Genomic DNA, 12,862 nt, shown 5'->3' on the forward strand with positions numbered 1-12,862 from the left:
ATCGTGTTCTCTCATGTATGCTAATGTCTCAGTCTCCTTCTTCAGGCTACTGCATTCAGCAGAGCCTGACTGATGGGGACCTCCACAGTTAGCACACTTGAGTGTCTTTTCCGTGCATTCAGTGGTATTGTGATCTCCAGTACATTTACCGCAAGTGAATTTGTTAGTATCCTTATCATTGCATCTTAATGAGGTGTGTCCAAATTTTTGGCATCTATTACACCGCATTGGCTTTTGAATATAAGGTCTTACTTGAACAATCTCATATCCGATTTTAACAGTACTAGGAATTTTTGGTGAAGAAAAAGTCAAGAAACACAATCCGGTCTTTGTTCACGCATTCCCATCTTTTTTGGTCATGCAATTTACGTCTACTACGTTTTGGTCATTCATGGCATCAAGAATTTCGCTTTCTTCCATTGTCCTCAAATCCCTGTGAAAGATTACTCCCTTACAGGTATTTGGGCCAACAGGAATAGTTACTTTTACTGTAATGTCATGAATTTGCGTCAGTTTAAGTAAATAATTAATCTGAGACTTAAATTGCACTTTTACAAGGAGGCTGCCATCTCGCAATTTTCGGACAAAATCAAACCCGCCTTCCACTTGACCATCAAGGACCTTCTTAATGATAAAGGGGTTGACGTTCTGCAAGGATTGATTTTCATTCATGCAATGGATGTTCACGCACCTTGCGTTCTGGGGAGGGATATCAATGTGTCGTCTGGGTCGGTCATTGGTCGGGGTTCCTTTAGTGGTCAAATTTTTCGTAGAGAGTTTTGGAGTCGTCCCTCCTCCTTGGGGAGGAGGAAGGGTAGCCGGGGTATCAATCATACTGGGTGTCGGTCCAGGTCCGAACCCTGGGCCAAAGCCCGTTGTCCTGAGAGGACTACCTTTCACTTAACTATTGTTTCAACCTATTCCCAATAGCTAAGAGAGGATAATAAAAAAACAAGTCTTTCAGTTAAGCGTCCTCACCCCCCCCTTAGCGGAAGCCTGGTTGCGTTCTCCAGTACCGACTAAATATATTACTTGTTGGATTTATTGGCTATCAACCAGCGGCACATGCCAAGGTCATTAAGCCAATGATTCCATTTTATTTTATCAATCTATATAAGGTCATAAAGTTTTGTCTCCTTTAGAAAAGTGATTACTTTACTGATTATTTTTTCATTATCTGATAATAAATTTATTATATTGAATTCTATGTTATTTATTCTAAAGTAATTTTTTATTATTTGTCTCTTTTGGTTGTATTTATTGCATGTTATCATAATATGTTTTATTGATAGTATGCTATTGCATTGCTGGCACTGTGGAGGGAAAACCTTTTCAATGTATGGAGTGAGGTGGGTCATTCTGGTGGCATTTACCCTGAGACGGGCCAACACCACCTCCTCCCTTCTGTCTCTTCTGTGGGCTGTGCCCCACATTTCAATTTCTTCTTTTGTTTTGTTGTGCATTGTGAGGTCGGTCCACTCACTCTGCCACAGGAGATGGATTTTTGCTTTTATAAAAGAGACAAAACACCTGAGATCTGTGCGGACAATGCCAGGCTCCATATCATCAGTCGACCCGGCTAGTTTGTCAGCCTGTTCATTGCCATAGATACCCGAATGTCCAGGTACCCATATCAGCTTGATTGATTTATTGGCACTATGTAATTTACGAATGATATTACCCTGTATTTCATTATTAGTGGTTTCTAAGGATTTAATTGCTTTAAGTGAACTTAACGAGTCTGAAAATATGACTATTCAATCGTGGGTCGTCGATAGGGCAAAATCTAAAGCTTTATCAATTGCAAAAAATTCGGCAAGAAAGATCGATGTATGATTCGGCAATCGAAATCTCAACTGACATTCAGTCGACCATACACCCGCACCCACACACTCGTCTGTCTTGGACCCGTCGGTATATAAATGAAAAAAGGAAAGATGTTTAATTAGGATCTCTCTGAACCTCTGGCGTACCTCCACCTCCGGCACCGTGGCTTTGGCCGATGGTAGCCAGTCTAAAAAAGGTGGTGAAATTGGGGGTCTCCCACGGTGCTATATTTGATTGAACCAGGGCATCAATGGTAGAGAGATCTATACCGACTTTATCTGTGAGGTCTTCGAGTCTATTGTACAGCGGCTTTCCACCGCGGTGCTGTGGCCCTACCTGCCGGCGCAAAACATCCCTATTTGGATGCTGGGGCTGCCTGGCTACCTTAGCGGCATAAGTCAGCTCAAGCTGGCCGCGTCTAAGACGGAGGGGAGGTACTCCCGACTCTACCTCTAGGCGCTCAATGCGAGTGCACTTAAGGGCTCCAAGACAGACGCGTAAACACGCATTCTGCACGACATTCAAACCTTTCAGAGTTGAGCTCGTTGCCGAGCCATACACGATTGACCCATAATCTACTTTAGACCTAATCAGGGATTTATATAACATCAGTAAAGACTTTCTATCAGCTCCCCATTTGTGTCCAGAAATGCACTTTAATAAATTAAGTGCTTTTTGACATTTATTCTTTAACTGACCAATGTGGTCTTTCCAATTTAATCTACTATCAAAGAGTAGACCAAGAAATCTAGCTGAATTTTGAATAGGTATTGGATGGTTGTCTAGAGTTAGCCTGATGTTGGGCTTTCTCCTATGTGTAAAGACCACGCCAATACTCTCTTTTATGGAAAACTTAAAACCCCACTGGAGGCCCCAGTTATGAATCATATCCAGTGCCAATTGGATCTGATTTGCCGAGAACTCTGCATTACTGCTGGAGTGCCATAATGCACAATCATCGGCGTACAGTGAGTATTTAAGATTCCGAGGAGGAGATGGTAAAATGTCATTTATCATACATAAAAAAAATAGTGGAGACAAGACACTTCCTTGTGGGACCCCGTTTGCCTGAACAAAAATGTCCGAGAAAGTGACGTTGTCGGAAAATAATTTGACAGAAAACATTCTGTCAGAAATGAAATTTTGGATAAAACAATGCAAGTTTCCACGCAATCCGAAAGCATAAAGTTTTCTGAGTAGGCCATGTCGCCATGTCATGTCGTAGGCTTTTTCTATGTCTAAAAATACTGAAATTAAAAAATGCTTTTTGGCAAATGCCTCATGAATATGACTTTCCAGTTTTACTAGCTGATCGAGAGTTTGACGTCCCTTTCGGAAGCCGCACTGCTCGTCAACTAGTAAATTCCTGGTATTTAAAAAATGCAATAGCCTACTATTAACAATTCTTTCCATGACCTTGCATAAGCAGCTTGTCAACGCAATTGGGCGGTAAGATATGGCGGATCTGGGATTTCCCCCTCCTTTCAATATGGGAATGATGTGGGCGAAGTGCCATGAATTTGGAAAAGTCTGGCTTTTCCAAATATCATTGTACACTTCTAGCAACTTAATCATGTCATCATGATTAAGATGCTTTATCATCTCATATCGAATCTCATCGGGGCCTGGGGATGTTCCTCTACAGGCTTCTAGGGCTCGGACAAGCTCATTCATTGTAAGATCTTTATTGTAATCAAAGTTATCTCCTGTGACAAAGTGAATTGGTTGCAGCTCGGCTGCTTCCTTGGTGGTCAGGAATGCAGGATTGTAGTTTTCCGAGCTGCTTGTATAAGAGAACTGCCTGGCGATTATGTTAGCTATGTTTCTAGGTGAATCGTAATTATTTCCCTCATGAATGATATTTCTGATTTTAATTGATGATTTTTTCCTATTGATTTTATTAACTGTGGACCAAACCTCTGAGATCTTAGTGTTGCTATTGATCGTAGAGACAAAGCTTCGCCAGGAGTCTCTTTTGGCTTGTCTGATTGTTATACGAGCCCTAGCTCTCGCCTGTTTGTAATTGCGAAAGTTCTCGTTTGTAATGTTATTATGGAAAAGCCTGTAGGCCCTATTTCGTTCACATAGCGCCCTGCGGCAATCTGGTGTCCACCATGGAACTCTATGCTTAACGCTATCTGTCGAAGTCTTAGGGATGGTTGCCATTGCTGCATTTATAATACAATTTTGAACATTGTTTACTTTATCATCAATGGTTTCTCCAACAACTTCGAGCTTGACGCTCCTTGTGAAGGCGACCCAATCTGCTCTTTTTACGTTAAATTTGGGTGCTGAAGGCGTCCTCGTGGTGTCGCATGAATATTGAATACAAATAGGAAGGTGATCGCTTCCCAACGAGTCGTCAATGGTGTGCCACAGGCACTTGGCTGCTAGTGTTGAAGAAACCAGTGATAGGTCAATAAAGCTCAAATTACCGGTATTATCGTTTATTCGCGTTGGACTACCATCATTTAGAAGAACCAGATCAGAGTCGTTGATCAACTTAACTACTTGCTCACCTCTACCATTCACCCGCAGGGAACCCCATGATGTATGACGAGCATTAAAATCACCTAGAATTAATTTATTGTTTGGCAGACTGTCCTGAATAGCAAAAAGCTCATCATAGATCAGCATTTTATCAGGTGGACAATAAACTGAGCATATAGTCAGATATGTGTTATTGAATTTTACTTTGCATGCGACGTGTTCCAAAGTAGAATTAATCGTCACTTCAATGAAAGGGAGATTCTGGTGGATGTACATGGCGACTCTGCCTCCACCCCTTCCCTCTCGGTCTTTTCTACAAAGATGGTAGTTTCTTAGCGATACGACCTCGTCAGAGACTTGGTCGCTTAAATGGCTTTCTTGTAGAACGATAATATCGGGAGCATAGGACGAGGCTAATAATCTAAGGGAATTTAATTTTGATCTAAGACTTCGACAGTTCCATTGTATAATGGTATACGCGTGGATTACGTTTTATGGGGTTTGGAAGTGCCTTGTCCGGCGGTTTTTATTTTCTTTTTTTGGGAGGGAGGCGCCTCCTCCTCTCCCTCGCTTCCCGAGGGCCTCTCTCGGGAATTTTTGGAGACAGTAGCCTCCATGGCCTGCTCCCCTCCACTAGAGAGACGCCCGGCAGAAGATGATCTGCTCTTATGAGCAGAACTACCACCAGACGAAGTTCTAGTAGGGGTCGCCTGGACTAAGAGGTGTGATCCAGATTGTGATTTGGTATCATCCTCCTTATGATGCTTTTTTTTGCTGGGTTGATTCAGCAATTTCCTTTATAGTTTTATTCAATTCTTTAATTTGACTCATTAATTCCTTAACAGTTTCCTTTAATTCAGAAATTTCCTTGTCCTTAGCTGCGAACTGCTGATTAATACTGCTTGCATTGGAAACGTTGTTAGTTACTGCTGAGGCGTAAGAAGTATTGGGTTTGCTTGTCAAACCTTCCACTTTCTTCTTGGCCTCACGGTAGCTGACATCGTGTTCTCTCATGTATGCCAATGTCTCAGTCTCCGTCTTCAGGCTGCTGCATTCAGCAGAGCCTGACTGATGGGGACCTCCACAGTTAGCACACTTGAGTGTCTTTTCCTTGCATGTAGTAGTATCATGGGCTCCAGCACATTTACCGCACATAAATTTATCTGTATCTTTATCATTGCATCGTGTCTAAATTTTTGACATCTATTACAACGCATTGGTTTTTGGATATAGGGTCGAACTTGAACGATCTCATACCCAACTTTAACAGTACTTGGAATTTTATGTGAAGAAAAGGTCAAGAAACACAATCCGGTTTTTACTCTCACATCTCCATCTTTCTTAGCCATACAATTTACGTCTACTACGTTCTGGTCTTTCATGGCCTCAAGAATTTCACTTTCTTCCATTGTCCTCAAATCCCTGTGAAAGATTACTCCCTTACAGGTATTTGGGCCAACAGGAATAGTTACTTTAACTTGAAGGTCATGAATCTGCGTCAGTTTAAGCAAATTCTTAACCTGAGATTTAAATTGTACTTTAACAAGGAGGCTTCCATCTCGCAATTTTCGGACAAAATCAAACCCGCCTTCCACTTGACCATCAAGGACCTTCTTAATGATAAAGGGGTTGACATTCTGCAAGGATTGATTTTCTTTCACGCATCGAATGTTCAAGCACCTTGCATTCTCTGGAGGGATATCAATATGTCTTCTGGGTCGGTCATTGGTCGGGGTTCCATTTTTGGTCAAATTTGTCTGAGAAAGGGTCTGAGTCGCCCCTCCTCCTTGGGGAGGAGGAAGGGTAGCCGGGGGATCAATCATGCTAGGGTGTCGGACCAGGTCCGATCCCTGGGCCAAAGCCCGTTGTCCTGAAAGGACTACCTTAACCTTAACTATTGTATATCAACCTAATCCCAATAGCTAAGAGAGGATAAAAAAACAAGTCTTTCGTTATACGTCCTCGCCCCCCCTTAGTGGAAGCCTGGCTGCTTTCTCCAGTACCAACTAAGGGATCGGAGTTTGTGTGTAAAGCACCTTCTTACCGCCGAACCTGCCTAGTGCGAGGGACGGTAAGTCAATGCCCACCCCCCAAGCGAATACAGGAGCTCACAAGGAGACTCCCGTAGGCTCAGGAAAGTCACACCAGAAAAATAGAAAAAATTCAGGGGGAGAGAAAAGTTGCGCCTAAAGGACGCCCCAGACTACTGGGCCTCCCTACCCAGGGGTCACAGCCCGTAAGGGCTACCCTGGAGTAGAAGAGAGCTGCGGGTCTGGGGTGGGGGCTGACTACTCTACTGTAGTCTCGTGCTACCTTCAAAAACAAAGCTCTGAAGGTGCAGGCAAGGCACTAAAAGTGCAAAAGGTCTGAAAAACAGCGTTTACTCGACGGATTTACGTTAAGTGAACACAGAAACAATCAACGTCGAGCAAGACGAGAGGCCCCGGAAACCAGGGTAGCTCTGGTGTCACAAGACTTATTGTTAGTTGCTGCTGTGTTTACAAAAAAACAGGGTGCGAGGCATACAAAGTCTCATTTCTTACTTGTTGGATTTATTGGCTATCAACCAGCGGCACAAGCCAAGGTTATTAAGCCAATGATTCAATTTTATTTTATCAATCTATATAAGGTCATAAAGTTTTGTCTCCTTTAGAAAAGTGATTACTTTACAAATTATTTTATCATTGTCTGATAGTAAATTTTTGATATTACATTCTAGATTTTTAATTTGTAAATAATTTTTTATTTTTTGTCTCTGATTTTGGTACTGTTGGCATGTTGTCAGGATATGTGATATTGACAAACATCGATGGCAATGGTGACATTGTGGAGGGAAACTTTTCTCCATATAGGGAGTGAGGTGTGTGAGTCTTGTTGCATTAACCCTTATTCGGGCCAACACCACCTCCTCCCTTCTATTTTTCCTGTGGGCTGTGTCCCATATTTTAATTTCCTCTTTGGTCTTGTTGTGTATTGTGAGGTCGGTCCACTCACTTTGCCACAGGAGATGGATTTTTGCTTTTATAAAAGAGACAAAACACCTGAGATCTATGCGGACAATACCAGGCTCCATATCATCAGTCGACCCGGCTAGTTTGTCATCATTGCCATAGATACCCGAATGTCCAGGTACCCATATCAGTTTGATTGATTTATTGGCACTATGTAATTTACGAATGATATTACCCTGTATTTCATTATTAGTGGTTTCTAAGGATTTAATGGCTTTAATTGAACTTAACGAGTCTGAAAATATGACTATTCTATCGTGGGTCGTCGATAGGGCAAAATCTAAAGCTTTATCTATTGCAAAAAGTTCGGCAAAAAAGATCGATGTATGATTCGGCAATCGAAATCTCAACTGACATTTAGTCGACCATACACCCGCACCCACACACTCGTCTGTCTTGGACCCGTCGGTATATAAATGAAAAAAGGAAAGATGTTTAATTAGGATCTCTCTGAACCTCTGGCGTACCTCCACCACCGACACCGTGGCTTTGGCTGATGGTAGCCAGTCTACAATGGATTATATTCACTTACTTGCTTGTTGGATTTATTGGCTATCAACCAGCGGCACATGCCAAGGTCATTAAGCCAATGATTCCATTTTATTTTATCAATCTATATAAGGTCATAAAGTTTTGTCTCCTTTAGAAAAGTGATTACTTTACTGATTATTTTTTCATTGTTGGATAATAAATTTGTTATATTATTTTCTATGTTTTTGATTTGTAAGTAATTTATAATATTTTGTCGTTGTCTATTGTATTTTTGGCATGATATTAATATGTGTGGTATTGATATTGGTCTATTGCATTGGCCACACTGTGGAGGGAAATTTTTATTTATATAGGGAGTAAGGTGGGTATATCGTGTGGCATTGACCCGAAGCCGAGCCAATACCACCTCCTCCCTTCTGTTTTTCCTGTGGGCTGTGTCCCACATTTCTATTTCATTTTTGATTTTTCTGATTGTGAGGTCGGTCCACTCACTCTGCCACAGGAGATGGATTTTTGCTTTTATAAAAGAGACAAAACACCTGAGATCTGTGCGGACAATACCAGGCTCCATATCATCAGTCGACCCGGCTAGTTTGTCAGCCTGTTCATTGCCATGGATACCCGAATGTCCAGGTACCCATATCAGCTTGATTGATTTATTGGCACTATGTAATTTACGAATGATATTACCCTGTATTTCATTATTAGTGGTTTCTAGGGATTTAATGGCTTTAAGTGAACTTAACGAGTCTGAAAATATGACTATTCTATCGTGGGTCGTCGATAGGGCAAAATCTAAAGCTTTATCTATTGCAAAAAGTTCGGCAAGAAAGATCGATGTATGATTCGGCAATCGAAATCTCAACTGACATTCAGTCGACCATACACCCGCACCCACACACTCGTCTGTCTTGGACCCGTCGGTATATAAATGAAAAAAAGAAAGATGTTTAATTAGGATCTCTCTGAACCTCTGGCGTACCTCCACCTCCGACACCGTGGCTTTGGCTGTTGGTAGCCAGTCTAAAACGGTGGTGAAATTGGGGGTCTCCCACGGTGCTATATTTGACTGAACCAGGGTATCGATGGTAGAGAGATCTATACCGACTTTATCTGTGAGTTCATGGAGTCTATTGCCCAGCGGCTTCCCGCCGCGTTGCTGGGGCCCTACCTGCCGGCGCAAAACATCCCTATTTGGATGCTGGGGCTGCCTGGCTACCTTAGCGGCATAAGTCAGCTCAAGCTGGCCGCGTCTAAGACGGAGGGGAGGTACTCCCGACTCTACCTCTAGGCGCTCAATGCGAGTGCACTTAAGGGCTCCAAGACAGACGCGTAAACACGCATTCTGCACGACATTCAAACCTTTCAGAGTTGAGCTCGTTGCAGAGCCATACACGATTGACCCATAATCTACTTTAGACCTAATCAGGGATTTATATAACATCAGTAAAGACTTTCTATCAGCTCCCCATTTGTGTCCAGAAATGCACTTTAATAAATTGAGTGCTTTTTGACATTTATTCTTTAACTGACCAATGTGGTCTTTCCAATTCAATCTACTATCAAAGAGTAGACCAAGAAATCTAGCTGAATTTTGAATAGGTATTGGATGGTTGTCTAGAGTTAGCCTGATGTTGGGCTTTCTCCTATGTGTAAAAACCACGCCAATACTCTTTTTAATGGAAAACTTAAAACCCCACTGGAGGCCCCAGTTATGAATCATATCCAGTGCCAATTGGATCTGATTTGCCGAGAACTCTGCATTACTGCTGGAGTGCCATAATGAACAATTATCGGCGTACAGTGAGTATTTAAGATTCCGAGGAGGAGATGGTAAAATGTCATTTATCATACATAAAAATAATGTGGGAGACAAGACACTTCCTTGTGGGACCCCGTTTGCCTGGACAAAAATGTCCGAGAAAGTGACGTTGTCAGAAAATAATTTGACAGAAAACGTTCTGTCAGAAATGAAATTTTGGATAAAACAAGGCAAGTTTCCACGTAATCCGAAAGCATAAAGTTTTCTGAGTAGGCCATGTCGCCAAGTCATGTCGTAGGCTTTTTCTATGTCTAAAAATACTGAAATCAAAAAATGCTTTTTGGCAAATGCCTCATGAATATGACTTTCCAGTTTTACTAGCTGATCGAGAGTTTGACGTCCCTTTCGGAAGCCGCACTGCTCGTCAACTAGTAAATTCCTGGTATTTAAAAAATGCAATAGCCTACTATTAACAATTCTTTCCATGACCTTGCATAAGCAGCTTGTCAACGCAATTGGGCGGTAAGAAATGGCGGATCTGGGATTTCCCCCTCCTTTCAATATGGGAATGATGTGGGCGAAGTGCCATGAATTTGGAAAAGTCTGGCTTTTCCAAATATCATTGTACACTTCTAGCAACTTAATCATGTCATCATGATTAAGATGCTTTATCATCTCATATCGAATCTCATCGGGGCCTGGGGATGTTCCTCTACAGGCTTCTAGGGCTCGGACAAGCTCATTCATTGTTAGATCTTTATTGTAATCAAAGTTATCTCCTGTGACAAAGTGAATTGGTTGCAGCTCGGCTGCTTCCTTGGTGGTCAGGAATGCAGGATTGTAATTTTCCGAGCTGCTTGTATAAGAGAACTGCCTGGCGATTGTGTTAGCAATGTCTCTAGATTCATCATAATTATTTCCCTCATGGATGATGTTTCTGATTTTTATTGATACTTTTTTTCTATTTATTCTATTAACTGTGGACCAAACCTCTGATAACTTGGTGTTACTGTTTATCGTAGAGACAAAGCTTCGCCAGGAGTCTCTTTTGGCTTGTCTGATTGTTCTACGAGCCCTAGCTCTCGCTTGTTTGTAATTGCGAAAGTTCTCATTTGTAATGTTATTATGGAAAAGCCTGTAGGCCCTATTTCGTTCACATAGCGCCCTGCGGCAATCTGGTGTCCACCATGGAACTCTATGCTTAACGCTATCTGTCGAAGTCTTAGGGATGGTTGCCATTGCTGCATTTATAATACAATGTTGAACATTGTTTACTTCATCAATGGTTTCTCCAGCAACTTCGAGCTTGACGCTCCTTGTGAAGGCGACCCAATCTGCTCTTTTTACGTTAAATTTGGGTGCTGGAGGCGTCCTCGTGGTGTCGCATGAATATTGAATACAAATAGGAAGGTGATCGCTTCCCAACGAGTCGTCAATGTTGTGCCACAGGCACTTGGCTGCTAGTGTTGAAGAAACCAGTGATAGATCAATAAAGCTCAAATTACCGGTATTATCGTCTATTCGCGTTGGACTACCATCATTTAGAAGAACCAGATCAGAGTCGTTGATCAACTTAACTACTTGCTCACCTCTACCATTCACCCGCAGGGAACCCCATGATGTATGACGAGCATTAAAATCACCTAGAATTAATTTATTGTTTGGCAGACTGTCCTGAATAGCAAAAAGCTCATCATAGATCAGCATTTTATCAGGTGGACAATAAACTGAGCATATAGTCAGATACGTGTTATTGAATTTTACTTTGCATGCGACGTGTTCCAAAGTAGAATTAATCGTCACTTCAATGAAAGGGAGATTCTGGTGGATGTACATGGCGACTCTGCCTCCACCCCTTCCCTCTCGGTCTTTTCTACAAAGATGGTAGTTTCTTAGCGATACGACCTCGTCAGAGACTTGGTCGTTTAAATGGCTTTCTTGTAGAACGATAATATCGGGAGCATAGGACGAGGCTAATAATCTAAGGGAATTTAATTTTGATCTAAGACTTCGACAGTTCCAGTGTATAATGGTATACGCGTGGATTACGTTTTATGGGGTTTGGAAGTGCCTTGTCCGGCGGTTTTTATTTTCTTTTTTTGGGAGGGAGGCGCCTCCTCCTCTCCCTCGCTTCCCGAGGGCCTCTCTCGGGAATTTTTGGAGACAGTAGCCTCCATGGCCTGCTCCCCTCCACTAGAGAGACGCCCGGCAGAAGATGATCTGCTCTTACGAGCAGAACTACCACCAGACGAAGTTCTAGTAGGGGTCGCCTGGACTAAGAGGTGTGATCCAGATTGTGATTTGGTATCATCCTCCTTATGATGCTTTTTATGCTGGGTTGATTCAGCAATTTCCTTTATAGTTTTAGTTAATTCTTTAACTTGATTCATTAAATTTTTAACTGTTTCCTTCAATTCGGAAATTTCCTTGTCCTTAGCTGCGAACTGCTGATTAATACTGCTTGCATTGGAAACGTTGTTGGTTACTGCTGAGGCGTAAGAAGTATTGGGTTTGCTTGTCAAACCTTCAACTTTCTTCTTGGCCTCACGGTAACTAACATCGTGCTCTCTCATGTATGCCAATGTCTCAGTCTCCGTCTTCTGGCTGCTGCATTCAGCAGAGTCTGACTGATGGGGACCTCCACAGTTAGCACACTTGAGGGTCTTTTCCTTGCATATATATATATATATATATATATATATATATATATATATATATATATATATATATATATATGCATATATATATATGCACATTTACCGCACATAAATTTGTCTGTATCTTTATCATTGCATCGTAATGAGGTGTGTCCAAATTTTTGGCATCTATTACATCGCATTGGTTTTTGGATATAGGGTCGAACTTGAACGATCTCATACCCAACTTTAACAGAACTTGGAATTTTATTTGAAGAAAAGGTCAAGAAACACAATCCGGTTTTTACTCGCACATCTCCATCTTTCTTAGCCATACAATTTACGTCTACTACGCTCTGGTCTTTCATGGCCTCAAGAATTTCACTTTCTTCCATTGTCCTCAAATCCCTGTGAAAGATTACTCCCTTACAGGTATTTGGGCCAACAGGAATAGTTACTTTTACGCTGAGGTCATGAATTTGCGTCAGTTTAAGCAAATCCTTAACCTGAGATTTAAATTGTACTTTAACAAGGAGGCTTCCATCTCGCAATTTTCGGACAAAATCAAACCCGCCTTCCACTTGACCATCAAGGACCTTCTTGATGATAAAGGGGTTGACATTCTGCAAGGATTGATTTTCTTT

The sequence above is a fragment of the Penaeus japonicus genome, unplaced genomic scaffold (genome assembly GCF_977035675.1).
Source record: "Penaeus japonicus unplaced genomic scaffold, GWHDUDI00000001_assembly GWHDUDI00000020, whole genome shotgun sequence".
Classification (NCBI taxonomy): domain Eukaryota; kingdom Metazoa; phylum Arthropoda; class Malacostraca; order Decapoda; family Penaeidae; genus Penaeus; species Penaeus japonicus.